Source organism: Sarcophilus harrisii, chromosome 6 (genome assembly GCF_902635505.1).
Source record: "Sarcophilus harrisii chromosome 6, mSarHar1.11, whole genome shotgun sequence".
NCBI lineage: Eukaryota > Metazoa > Chordata > Mammalia > Dasyuromorphia > Dasyuridae > Sarcophilus > Sarcophilus harrisii.
This window is the reverse complement of record NC_045431.1, coordinates 31,590,516-31,606,018: the sequence shown is the minus strand read 5'-3', so window position 1 is coordinate 31,606,018 and position 15,503 is coordinate 31,590,516.

Sequence of the window (15,503 nt, the reverse complement as noted above, 5' to 3'; positions counted from 1 at the left end):
AGTAACTGTTCAAAGAATTGCCAACTCCATCCCCCTACATACACACACACACACACACACACACACACACACACACCCTACCAAGATGAAATTACTCTTTTTTATGATTCTTCTTTCTCTTGTTCAACTAGTTTTTATACTTAGTTTCTTCTCCTTCATGAGATAGAGATTAGTTCACACTAATTAATTCACACACAATTCTTTTGTCCTGTATGCTAATCAATGATAGCCCATCATTAGGCTATTACACCCAAACACATTTTTATATGCACCATAGCATGCTGGGTGTGGGAGGAGGGAAGAAGGGAGGGAAAAAATAAAGTTAAAAATGCAGAGCAGAGAGAAAAAATCAGCAATCAAGGAAGTAAAGAGAAGCTGGGAAGCTTCATGAACAATGTGAAGCATTAATTATATATATTCTCTTGGAATGGAAATTTGTTATATATTGAATCCTCTCTTGCGTATATAACAATTTCCCTTCCCTTTTCTTTTTCTCATTTTGTATTTAAATATAATTTAAAAAAAATAAAAACTAGCACTTAAAATACAATATGCCTTTTTCACAGCCAGAGTTTTTATTAGAATATACATTTAATTTAGGAAAAGGTTTATCACAGGGTAAATAGCCATGGCTATTTCTTCCGTTTAGGCACTTGTTTTAGAATTTATAACTTCCTCTGATTTTCATTTCTTGAGTGAGTATAAAGTATATACTCAATAGTATGGTCATGACCTTATGTCCAGAGAAAGAACTTGTAACTACATTATTCATTTACACTAACGAGATTTCTATGCCAAAAATCTTTTCATGTCAGAAGGAAGCTATTATCTCACAACATTACTGTGTGCTGATTCATCAATTATATAATGTCCAATACCATTTGCAATTGGGGAAGATCCCCAGGTAAAATATTTCCACTCAATTGAACCTCTCTTATCATTATCTTCTCTCTCTTTCTCTTTTTTTTCCTGTTAGTGAAATGCAAGGGAATCCAATTATAACTTTAAATTCATGGATCATTGAACACCTGCCTCAAACACAATACTTCCAAATGCTTATATGTCCAAGTCTGTGGTGGGTCACTTACAAGAATAACTTTTGGTTTAAATGTTCACTGTATAATTTATTTTCAGTAAATATCAAAATACAGTTCAAGCAACTGTTTGGAATTTCAAAACAAATTTTTAATATTACATTTGCCACTCAGTAGGAACAATAAATGGCTGGACACTATGTGGGGGAAAAAAACGGTAGAAGAAAAGAGTTTCCAACATATTTTGCTTTTGTGTCTCTACAAAAAGCAAAAAAACAAAACAAAACAAAACAAAAAAAGATAAAAAAGGCAATAGCATCTTTATCTATCTTAATGAATTTCTGAGAGAGAAAAAGAGAAAGAGACAGAGACAAGGAGAGACAGAGGGAAAGAGAGAGAGAGAGAGAAGAGAGAGTGAGAATGAGAGGATATGTGTGTGTGAGTGTGTGTAAACTAGGAAAAGAAACCCAAGGTCCATGAAAGGCTAAGAGAATACCTCCAGGACATTATGTCATCATGAAAGCCTCTTGAAATCTTGGTCTCAATTATAGCTCTTAAAACAAAAGTTACCCTCCCATTAAAAATTAAAATTTTTAAATTAAATAAAAAAATTAAAAATGAAAATTAATTAAAAATAAAAACAAACAAACAAACAAAAAATTTAAAAACCAAACAAGGAGAACTTAAAGTTCTACCATAAGGAGGCAGAGTTTATCTCAGAAGTAGCCCTGACTGATGCTACGTGAAGCAAGCACAACCAAGAGATCATTGTGCAGAGCAACAAGATTATGTAATGATGAACTTGGCTCTTCTCAATAATGCAGTGATTCAAGAGAATTCCAAAAGACTTGGGATGGAAAATGCCATTCAGAACCACAAGGAGTATCAGACAGAATCAATATGGATTGCAGCATGGTATTTTCATCCTTCTTCATTTTTTGTATTTGCTATCTTGCATTTTTTTTCTTTTCTTGTGGTTTGATTTTTCTTGTACAACATGTCAAATATGGAAGTATGTTTGAAATAATTGAACATATTTAACCTATATTAAATAGTTTGCTCTCTCGGGGTGGGGCAGAAGGAAGGAAGAGAGAAAAATGTGTAACAAAGTCTCACAAAAAATGAATGTTGAAAACTACATTTACATGTATTTGCAAAAATAAAATACCATTAAAAAGTTATAGTTCTGAGCCTTTTATGAATCATTACCTGTAAGTAAAATGTAGCTCTCAAATATTATGCCTCAATCAGATTAAAATAATTGATAAAGGGGACCAAAGTAGAATTGTATATCAAGAAAATATATTCAAAAGAAGAAAACTAATAGAGGAGAGAAGTATGGTAGAGACTATTTCAGTGAAGAACAATGTAAGGGGAAAATGAAACTATATTGTCAAAGAAATATATCACAGATTAGTTAATCAGAAAGATAAAATTAAGAAGCCTGGCATCAAGTCCTGATATAATAATAATGATGGATTTCCATTATCCAGCTATCCACTAGAACTTCCCCCTGCAAATGACAGAACAGCTGACAGATTCTTAGCTCATCTTAATACTAGTCCCCCTTTTGATAAAATAATTAATGAAAGAAATTACTATTCTGGACTTGAATCTCAGTAAAAATGAAGAATACATTCTGGGCATAAGAAAGATAAAAACAGTAATGGTGGAATTGATCACTACATATTAGAATTTGAGTTAGAAAATGAGTTAAATATATTTAGCATGAACAGATTTAAAAGGAAATGGGATGGGATGATAGGAGTTAATGAATTATTTGATTCCAGGAAATAGGAAATGGTAATGATAATGAAATTTTGAAGACACACTGAAAAACAACTCCATTGAAGAGGAAAAAAGTTATATGGATTCACAGGGAACTCAGCAACCCATTTAGATTTTTTTTAAAAAATGAAAAAGCAAGGTACATATGACAAAAAAATCATGGTCTATCCCAAAAGAATGTAACAAATATTATAGCTCAGAATTATCTGCAGTTGTCAAGGTAGATGAGCACAAAAAGTGTTTGTTTTGTTTTGTAAGTTATTGAAAGAAGAGATGGATCAAATGAAGGGTAAGCCACTTCTAAGGTGAATAGAATGCTAATGATGGATGACAAGTTTTAAATCTTGTTTTGATTTTCTCTCTGTGCCAGAGGGAATAAGATTTTGAAGAAAAAATATGGGGTTTTGGAGGGTGGGAGAAAAGAAGCCAAAAGAGGAACAGAAATCCAAGAAAACGAGAAAGAAGAAACAAGCTGTGTTTGATAAATGTAAGTCAACAAGATGGGGGGAATAATACTCCTGGATATGGAAGAAACTGGAAGACATAATCATTAAGCTACCAGCAGTAACAGTTGGAAGATTTTGGAGAATGAGAAAGTGATGCAAGACTGAAGAAGGAAAGTCAAGTGTTGTCCTGATTTTTGAAAAAGAAGATAGTTGGAAAATGCAAAATATGGAAATTTTTACAGATTGCAAAATAAAATGAATTTTTTCTTCTCCTATGAACTATGTTGCATTTATCATTAATTACCTTGAACCTTAAAAATATGGGAAGAATAACAATTATCCCCAAAATTTAGATCTTTGGGTTTATCAAACAGTAGATGTCTAAGATGATTTGTTACTTTATATTGTATATTAATGCATTTTACTACTCCACAAGTGTATTTCGTAGTCATATCAGATTGTTTTATTAGTGCTTTATAATATACTATGAAATCTAAAACTGCTAACTTGCCTTTCTTCTTATTTTTTTCATTAATTCCCTTGATATACTTAAAATTTTGTTCTTCTAGATAAAATTTGTTGCTGTTTTTTCTAGCTCTATGATTCAGTGCCAGTTGGTATGGCACTGATTAAGCAAGTTAATTTAAGTAGAATTGACATTTTTATTTTAATAACTTGGCCTACCCATGAGCAATGATTATTTGTCTAATTATTTAAATCTGTCTTTATTTGTGTGAAAAAGACCTTTGTAATTGTGTTGATAGAATCCCTGGGTTTATCCTGGCAGGTACAATCTCAAGTGTTTTATATTATCTAAAGTTATTTTAAACACAATTTCTCTTTCTATCTCTTCCTGCTGGGTTTTATTAATAGTTACGGAAATGCTGATGATTTTTTGGCTTTATATTCTATCCTGCAACTTTGCTAAAGTTATTAATTGTTTCAATTAGTTTTTAATTGATTAGTAGAGGATATCATTTACAAAAAGTGACAGTTTTGATTTCTCATTGTCTATTTTTATTCCTTCAACTTCTTTCTTTGGGGGGGCGGGGTTATTTTATTATTATAGCTACCATTCCTAGTAGAATTGAAAAATAGTGGTAATAGTGGACATCTTTGCTTCTGCCCTGAACTTACTGGAAAGGCTTCACATTTATCCCCATTACAGAAAATGCTTGCTTTTGGTTTTAGATATTAGTTCAAATACTAGTTCTGCCACTGAACTGCCCCTGAAACTTTTAACAGATCACTTGAGCTCTTTTGATCTCAATTATTCACTTGTAAGAGAAAAGTATTAGACTAAGGTTTCTTCTAACTGAAAATACATGACACTAAGAATAGTTTATGGTGGATTTATGAAATGTCCTTTTCAGACAGTTACTGTATGGGGTTCTTTTCCAAAATGGAAGTTCCAGAAATGGCTCACCAATGGGAGAAGAGAGCCTCGAGGCATAGGCAGGAAACAGCTGAATCTAATCTCTTGCAATGTTATTTTTTTCTCCTGAAAAGTGGTGAAAATCACTGCTAATGCATGAGTACAAGACATACAAAGACACAATCCTTCTATGCAGGGCTATAGATTGATCTATTGAACACTGGCCTAAAACTTAGGGAATGGGCAATGTCAAGGAGTAGGAAGTAAAAGCCTAAAAAAAAAGGGCTAAAAAGATGTGTTCTTAAGTTTCTGCTGTTTATCCTTAAAGTCAATGACTTTAGAAGGCACCATATCAAATTTCTGGATGACACTCAGAAAGGAAGAATACCTAAGATGTGATACAATAGATAGAAAATACAAGAAAAAAAAGGTTTTGCTTAAATATTAGGCAAAATTTAGGTAACTTACATATGAATAATCAAAAACCTTCATTATAAAAACAGAAGTTTTGAGACCCAGAAATGTTCAGTAATTTTCCGAGTTTTGCACGGTGAATTAGAATCAGAAGCAAAAATAGACCTGGGATTTTGGGACTTCTTTGTATGACCCCCTTTCTACAACAATAATTCATACTGATGGAATGTCTTTAAAAACTGGAAATTTTAATAGGAAAAGTTATAAATATTTTAAAAGTGGTATTGAAGTATCAAAATATGGGCAAAATATGATCTTTTCGTATCTGTTTGAGAAAATCTGTAGAGAAATATATAACTCTTAAAAGGAAACGATATTTAGTCCAAAACAAAGCTCAAAGACAAAACAAAACAACAACAAAACAGAACAGAAAACCTGGCTGGGCTCCATGAAATTAAAACAAAAAAATTCTGTTCTGAAAAAAAAAATGTTGATAACTGTATTTCAATTTGATTTGGTTCCCTTTCAATTTTAAGCATTTTATGCAATTAAAAATATTTTTTCTGAAAAGTTCATAGCCTTCACCAGGTAGAAAAAGAGGTTCACAGACACAAAAAAATGTAAGAACACCCATTTTAGAATATTTAGAATCAGGAGCTATTCAGCTTCTGTCTTTGTGCTTCAGTGATCAGAGCTATCCTTGGACCATAATATAAGTTCAATAGATGCTCAATATCTTGAGATCAATTTGGGTAAAAATGGTCCTAACAATCTGATCTCTAAAAGCATTCTCAAATGTAGTATTCGTGAATTCAATTGAGACTGAAATAAGATACTTTTGTTTTAATTGCTCAATAGTAGACATCAATTTTTAGACCTTTGATTTGTTTTTTTCCCCTTTGTTCTAATATTATCTGTAGATGTTATCCTGATTTCAGTAAGAAAAACCTGACCAGAACAGACCTCTCTGCTAACTAAACTCAGGATTTCCAAAACATATGTTTATTAATTAGGTAGATCAAAAATCCTTTGCTACTTAAGGAAGCCATTGTTTTATCAATAGAATTACTCTCTTCCATGATGAAAATGGTTATCCCTTTATTTTTGTCCACCCTGCATGATGCTAATGCTTCTACTAGACACCCACCTATTGATCGAGGAGCAATGAATCCTTCTGAATGAAATGGACTTGAAAATGCATTAAAGCAGATGTGTAGGATATTTATAGGATACGTTTAATTCCATACACTTTTCCTGAACTAGAATGTGCTAGCCGCAATGATATATGCTGGGGAAACAATGATAAGTGTGGCACATGATATCTTCTCATGGATTGTAGGTGAGTGTGTAATAAAAACTATAAAAATAATCATGATCTAGAAAGAGTGTGAGAACATCCAGATAAAGAACTGAATACTCTGAATAACTCTGAATACAGATTGAAGCATATTTCTTCACTTCTTAACCCTCACTTTTTGATCTATTTATTCTTTCACAACTGTGACTAATGTGGAACTATATTTCACATGATAGTACATGTATAATCTATAACAAAGTCTCTACCGTTTTCCTAAGAAGAGAGAAGAGTGAGGGAAAGAAATTAATTGGGACTTAAAACCATAAATGCTAAAAATTTTCCTGACATATAATTGGGAAAAAATAAAATACTATTAAAAAGAAATGGTGTTGTAAGTATAAAGGTATAATTAATTGATCATTAACATAAAATTATGAAATGGGAGCTGGCACACCTAGTTTTTTGGATATTTGCTGAAAAAGGCCATCATAGCATGGGAAAATGTGGCGGTAATCACTCTTTAATTAGACTCAAAGAATATTAAGGCAAATGGTATAGAAAATACAGAGACAAGCTGCAAAAAGAGCTACACAGACAGATGGAACAGGGATAGGGCAGACTGTGCTGAAGGAAAGCAGGCAGTGTGGAAAGATAACTGGGAAGGAGACAATTAAAGTTAGGATTTAAGTCAGGAGACTTAGAAACTTGGACCTGATGGCAATTGAAGAGTACTTGGGATGGGGGATGGGGGTTATAGTTCTCACTTTTGTAGGATTTTAGGGGGAACAGAAAAATTCCATTCTTTGCTACTTTGGGGTGAGTTTGCTAACATATTCCAATCATCTCAAAGTGTCAGCAAAACTTTAAAACTAACAACATATCTATGTAATCTGAAAGTGAAAGCATCATTTGGTATTCTACTCGTCTTTTGGAATACATCTGAGTATTCTACTGGTCTTTTGGAATGTAGCTGAGATTGTGGCTAGATGATTCCCACCGATTTGAACAGCGCTGAAACATAAAGATGAAAAATGAAAAATCTATTATATCACCTCAATATTGGCCAATTTCTGAATATTTGACTTCACATAAACCAAATATTTCTACTTGGTGAAATGTGGTTTTACCCTGTATCACAAAACCTTTATGAGGCTTCAGAAGAAAATAGAAGAACTCAAAGGAAGATTTTACAAGAGAAATGTTCCATGAAAAGGAATAATTTTATTTAAAAATATTGAATAAAAATGTTAAGTATAATATAAAATATTGTACACAGTAGGAGACAAAATAAGAGCATCCCTAACCTTGTGGTGATTAGCAAATAGTAATCAAAAAATAGAATAATAAGGCTTTTGCAAGCAAAATTGACATGGTATAGTTCTTAACTAAATACATATTTGTAAATCCATTGCTTAAAAAAATAAATTCCTAGTCTAGTTTTTCCCCACAATTCAACAGAAGAGCAAAATCTGAACTGAAATAATTGTATTCTAAAACTGGGAAAGATTGAACATTATGGAAAAAAATGATACTCATGCATATCCATCAATCATAGCCTTTTCTCTGACTTGAATGTTTCATAGTATTTAATTGCAACACAGAAGTGCTACTGAGGCATTCAGTTCTTATGATTTGTAAATGGAAAAAGACACTTTATTTCATAAGCTGAAATATCATTTTTGTGGATTTTTTTTCGGGAACAAAAGAACATTTCCAGGGTTCAGAGATAGCATTACTTGCTTCTGTGATTTGAAAGCCATATGGTTTATATATAGTATACTTTATAACAGCAACACATTTCTTTTAAGTAGTCCTGATCGCTTAATATTCACTTAACTCTGAATGACAGTGAGTGCTCTCTGTCAATTCCCTATACTTTTTTCTCTTATATTTCATGATACCTAAGGAAATGTTTTTAGGAAGTAAATAATTGCTTTCATGGAACTGGAGAATCACAGAATTGGGAGGTATAGCAAGAGGTCACCTGGGACAGTTACTGCCTTCTAGCACTTGAATCCTAAGCCACCAAAGCCTCTTTGGCTATATTGTTAATGATCTCTGGAAAGTGGGAACTACAGATGTAAATCCCAATAACAAGTCATTCTTCTCTTCCCTATACCTAAATATGCTCTCTCTTACACTATTGAAGCCTTTGTCCTTTTGCAGATTGTTTGGGGATGGTGGTAGGGGACTGGGTTGGGTGGGACAAAAAATGTGCACTATTATACACACATACACACACACACACACACACACACACACAGTAGTTCTATGTATAAGCTTCAAGCAACTTCAACTCATTTAAATTTCCATGTTTATCATAGGCGAATTATCCTGAAATTTTATGTCCAACATTTAGGTGTTGTTTGATTTTAAGCAATCTCTTTGAGCTTCAATGTCCTCATCTGTAAAATGTCAATGGTCATAATTATTGAGGCACCTGGAACACAAGATTACAGAAATTCCTAAATGACATAATCTTGCAAATGCTTTTGCAAAATTCAGAGCTCTGTATCTGGGGGCAAAGTCAAGATGGCAGTATGGAGGAAACACACAAATGAGTCTTCCCCAAATTACCTTCCAAACAAATTTAAAGTAATGGTTCAAATGGAATTCTAGAGTGACAGACCAACAAAGTGAGATATTCTTCTTGTTCAATATCACTTAGGACAGAAAGGGAAATTTGTTGACATGGAAATGGAGGCAGAGCCAGAACTCATGTGGATGAAATACCAGTAGTGGGACTAGGTATGGTGAGAGAAGCAGCAGAAGCAGTGAGAGGACTTGGCAAGTGGTTAGAGAAAGATCACCCAGGAAACCTAGGCTAATATTGGACTCAGGGCCAGGCAAATCCATCACCTACAAACCCTACTAGATCATAGATCCAGGGCAAAGAGAAGCACTTCTAATCATAAGGAGCCAGAAACCCTGAGCAACAGCATCACTTTTGGTCCCAAGCATCAGGAAACTTTAGGAACAATATAATGTCTTATCCAAGAGAACAATCTGGATTATAATTCCAAGTGATCCAGGGTTATTCCTAGGAAAAAACTAGAGTGCAGACAAGGAGAGTGCCTCGGAAGCACCAAAAACTACCTCTGAGAGTCACAGTGAAGATAAAAACAGTCCTCAAAGCCAGAGAAAAACCCATCTTCAATGTAAAGTTCAAAGTTAAGAAAACGGCTAAAAAAATGAACAAACAACAAGAAAAAGAAATAACTTGACAATAAAAAGTTACTGTGGTGACAAGGAAGATCAAGATGCAAACTCAGAAAAAGGCTATGAAGTCAAAAGCGCCATAAGTGAAATTTCAGAGGGGGAAGAAAATGTGACCTGGACACAAGCTCAAGGTCTTTAGGAAGACCTAAAACCATTTGTTCCCAAAGTCAAATAAGGGTGATAGAGAAAAAAATTAGTTAAGAAAATAGAACAAAAGAAAAAATATGAAAATAGAATTGACATCCTAGTAAAAGAGGCACAGAAAAATACTGAAGAAATTTGAAAACCAGAATTGACCAAATGGGAAAAAAGGTATAAAAAATTCACTGATGAAAATAACTTCCTATGGAGCGAAATTAGCCAAATGGAGGGAAAAAAGGGAACACAAAAGCTCAGTGAAAAATATAATTGCTTAAAAATTAGAGCACTAGACAAATAGAGGCAAATGATTACGTGATGTCAAGATACAATAAAACAAAGTGAAAAAAATAAAGAATAGAAGAAAATGTAAAATATCTCATCTGAAAAACAACCAACCTGAAAAATAGATCAAGAGAAATAATTTAAGAATTATTGGACTACCTGAAAGTGTTTAACCAAAAAAAAAAAAAAAAAAAAAAAAAAAAAAAAAAAAAAAGAAATTTAAATATGCTATTTCAAAAACTGATTTAATATCCTAGCACCAGAAAATAAAACGGGAATAGAAAGAACCTATCAATTACCACTTAAAAGAGATGCCAAATAAAAACTTCCAGGCAAATTATAGCCAAATTTTACAGCTACCAAGTCAGAGAGAAAATTCCTCAAACAGCTAGAAAGAAACAATCCAAATATATGATGACAGAATCACACAAGAATTAACGGCTTGTGTCTTAAAGGTGTGGTATAATATTCCTGATGGTAAAACAGCTGGGATTACAGTCTAGAAAATCTTACTATTTCAAGGGGGGGGGGAAAAGTAGATTTTTTTAATGAAATATAAAACTTCCCAGCATTCTTTATGAAAAGAGTAGAGATAAATAGAAAATCTGATTTTCAAATACATTACTCAAGAGAACCATAAAAAGGCAAAAGTTGAAACCATAAAAGTCTTAGTAAGGTTAAACATTTATTTTTCTTTTTTTTACATGGAAAGGTGCTATATTTATTACTAGGGCAGTTAGAAGGCTACTTATTAAAAGGGTTTGGGAGTAATTTGATTATGTTTGTATAAAATCCTAACTTCTACAGAAAGTCTTTCCTGATCTTTAATGCTAGTGTTTTTCTCTTTAGATCATCTTCAATTCATCTGATATGTAGGTTGTTGTACAGAGTTTACTTTATAAAACCTTTGTAAATCATCACAGTTCAGATGAGACCAGTTTTTAAGACGTTGGTCAGGTTCCCAAAACTTTATGGGGCAAATCTTCAATTTCTAATCAATCTATTGATATTTTATTAAGCACCTAGTATGTGCCAGAACAGTGCTATGTATCACTGATCCAAATAGAGGGAAAAAACAGTCTCTGTGAGGAGATCACAATTTTTCAGACTAAACAACTCTATCCATCTGAAGGCCTTGAAAGTTCTGCAGTTTTACTGGAGATTAAATTATAGGAATTATCCACACGCCTAGGGAAGACATATTAATATTTTCAGCAATTGCCATGCACAAATGATTCAAATTTAATTTTCTCCATTCTAATCAGGTCAAAGATAACATTGTAAATGCAATGAGATTTTTTCAAAGTTGAAATTATTCTAACTTAATATCATTCTATGTCTTGACTAAGGAATCAGGCACTAAGCAGGAGAAAAAAAAATCTGCTATCTATTGGGCAGGTAATCCTAGAAGAAAACACAAAGATTCACAAATGTTCCTAGTTTTGTTTAACAGAATATAAGTTCAATAAATTCAAACAAATTCAATAGAGGGTTTACTGGTCATCTTACCTAAAAATCTCACTTTTTGGGGGATCTTTTCTCTAGAAGATCAGAATGTAATTTGTACTTGAACAATTCTAGAAACAGGGAGTTCAGCCTTCACTAGAAAACCCTTATTATTTTTTTCATATTGCAACAAAATTTGTTTCCCTATAATTTCCAATTATTAGGTCTGTTCTCACTATTTGAAATTACTCAAAGTTAGGCTAATGACTCTTTTACTTAACAGTTTCAGGTATCTGAACCCAAGAATCATATCTCCTTTCCTCTAAGTTGTCAGAGTAAATATTTTCCTTATTTTCACTTCTTCATCACTAAGAATGTTTTCAGATCCTTCTTTATTTCATTCATCTGCCTATGTTTGTTAATGGCTCTACTTGAATTTAGCATCCCAAATTAAATAAAGGAGTCCAAAAGTGATCTGATCAGAGGAGGATACAATGGGACAAATCTCAATTCCATTGTTCCAGACATTATACTTTATTATTTCAGTAGAACATAAACTTCTGGAGAATAGATACTATCTAATTTTTGTCTTTGTGTCCTAAGAAACAGTGAAATGGCCCAGCGATCTGACCAGCATTTCAACTGTTTTTCTTTGAAGTTGACTCACCTTACCTTCAGGTTAGTGGACATCTATTGAACTTACAATCAACTAATGATCCAAAACTTCTGTTTCATTTGTACTCCTTCTAAATGGTTTCCCTATCTTGAGAAATATATTTTAAATGTTTAATGCACAAAATTTTACATGTGTACTTATTGAATTTAATCTTTTTAGTTTGGGCTTAATGTTCCAACCTGTCAAAATCTATGGACATTCTTTGACACAGTATATTTCAGATCTTCTTCTCCCCCTTGTTGTATATGTTTTGGTAATATGAACATTGTAATTCTAATATCCTGATATGTCATTAAACAAAGATGAACATTAAAATCCCCCAATTTTCTGTCAAGAACTTAAGAATGATGTGATTGTTATCATTCCTTCCGTGACTCTTTACACAACTGTCACAATTACAGAAGAACCTTAAAAAAAGCCCCTCTAGACTTGAGCTTTGAGTTCTAGTCGATATTTATGTATAAAGCTCCCTCTTCTCTCTCCATACATTTGCAATGTTTTCTTTCCATGCCTAGAATGCAAACCTTCCCATCTTTGATGCTCAGAATCTCTGGTTTCCTTTAAGGCTCAGTTTAAGTCCCATCTTCCAGAAGTCTTTCTGGAACTCCCCAGCTGCTAGTGCCCTCCCTCCCAAGGCTACTTGCATTTAGTGCAGGGATGTGAAGAGTTCACAATGCCCATTCTCTTTGGCAAGAGGTAAATGTATTTAGGGGAAGTGGTTATAGACAAAATAAGTGAATATGAAATAGAATTGGGAGAGCATTAATGATGGTCTTAGTTCCTTAGTGGAATTCACAATTACCCTCGAGAAAAGGGACATCCCATGAGGTAACAGACAAAATCCAGAAAGGGACTTAGCATCCTAAAAGAGTTAAATACAAGGAGGAGAAACGGGGTCAGGAGCATAGAGATTCCCATAAGGGAGAGGGTAAGGGGAAAGTCACCATGGGACAGAATGCCATGGTGGACTGACCCAGGGATATGATATAATTTGGATTTCTAATTGGATTACCTCCAGTGGGTGGGATTGTTGAAGAAAATTGATCTCCATTATCAGAGCCTTTTTCCTGCCTCCCTCAGGGAATGATTTTTATCAATTCTTCATTTTCTCTCCCCTAACTACACCCACTAATCAGGACTTCATCATCACTGAGGGCAAGTCATTTTAATTCTCTGATATACAGTTTTCTTAAATGAAAAAATTGGGGGAAAGTAACATTTATACTATTGATCTTTCAGATTTCCTGTTAGAAAAACAACTAAATAAATGAGGACTTAAAAAGAGGGCCAATAGGAGACAACAGTTTAAAAACTTACTCAATATCATTTGACTAGAAAGTTAAAGAACATGACATATTAAAGTTTCTGGACTTTTATTGTGATTTTTTTCCTCATCCCCCATATTCAACTATATGTCTTCTCTTAATTACGAGAGTGCTGTCTAAACTCCAGAGGAAATTTTACCATTAAAAAAAAAATCTTTTCACTTTAAAACAAGCATAGTAAGAGTGAGCTAATAAAGCAAAGTGAGGTTCTGAGAAGCTAAATTATCCAAGATCAGAAAGTTCACTTATGGCAGAAATTGGTCTAGTCAATTGCTTGGCCTTTGACCTTTTTGCCTCATGCCTTTCTGACTTAAAATAATGCTTTAAATTTTTCTATCACTTTCTATACTTGTTATGACATTAACATGCATTATCTCAAATGAGTTGTCAGAGAAGGCAGAGTTTTCTCAAAACAAGAACTCTATAAATTATACCTTCAATTGTTCAAAAGCAAAGGTAAAAGACAACATAGGATGTTTCAATGTGAAGTCACATCTGCTTGGGGCTTTGGAGGTCATATGTTGTCAGATTTTATAAGGGAAAAGATGTCTACAACTCACTGTCCATCCTGAGTGAAATTCTCATCTGAATGTGATCATTATGCAGAAATCATTTGAAAGGGAGAATATTCAAAATTTATTTAAGGACAACAATTAATAACTAAATGAACTCGCAAAATATTCTTATATAAACGCATTTCTTTTAGGAAGTATCAAATAAAAATAATCAAATTTATTTGCCTAGAATATGGTTCAAATATTATCTCTGAATCTTTCTCAACAAGACTCCTTGGCATTTCATAACATTGTAGGTTAATATAGTACTATCTAATTGCTGAAGGAATTCAGAATCTCACAAAAACCTGTATTTGTCCTTTGGTTTATTGTTTTTGTCCTGGTCATGGACAACATTCAATAATTAGTCTGATATAAAGCAGAGATATGAAGATCTGTAATAGTTTCATAAGTAACTTGTACCATAATTAGAGGAATAATTCAAATCTTCTGAAATGAGTCTTTCATGAAAATTATTTGCATTTACAGATAGTGCAGACTTATCTGACTTTTCACTGGCAACTAAATTGTTTCCTTCACTGAATAAAATAAAGATTTATTCTGACACTTTGATGGATGTGTGATTTTATTCTAACCCTAAACCTGACATAGAAAAATAAAGATGAATAAATAATCAGCTAAAGAAACAAATAAATAATGAAAATTTGGTACCATGATAGTCATTCCTTCCATAATCCTCTACATATTTGTATTCTCTGTAATTATACTTTGGAAAAGTACTGGTCTTGGATTTAGAAGTAGCTGGCTTAAATTATTACCTCTAACTCTTCCTAACCATGAGACCCTGTGAAAGCTACATTCACTTGAAGACTCTGCTTTCTCATCTGCACAATGCAATGATAATATGTGTGGTACCTGTCCCATGGTTTGTTCTCTCCTTTCTTTCTTCCTTTTTTTCTTCCTTCATTTCTTTCTTTCTTTCTTTCTTCCTTTTTTCTTTCTTCATTTCTTTCTTTCTTTCTTCCTTCCTTCCTTTCTATCTCCTTGATCATTGAATAACACATGGTAGACACTTGAAATATTTTTATTAATTGCATAATTGACGAATGAGAAGCTATATTACAAGCATGCTACTATATATATATATGTGTATGTATATATATATATATATATATATATATATATATCCTTATATATCATTATAAGGGTAAGGGAATATGAGGAAAGAAAAAAAATATTAGGTAGACTCTCCCAGGGGAATTGTATGAGAAAACAGATAATAGTCACACAAGTTAGGATTATCATCAACAGAAAGAATATCCATAAAAACGAGATCAAAGAGCCACTGGATTTAGGGAGAATTCTTGTAAATCCTCCAGAAATGATTTGGCGACCCAAGATACTGGGCACTTTTTTGTTCATGTAGTTTTCCCAGAATTCTAAAGTATCAGGAGGGTTATCTATGAGTTAAATTTCATTATTGTTATTTGATGAGATACGGGCTTTTCCATGCATATCCTTGATAATTTCCCATTTGATACTTTT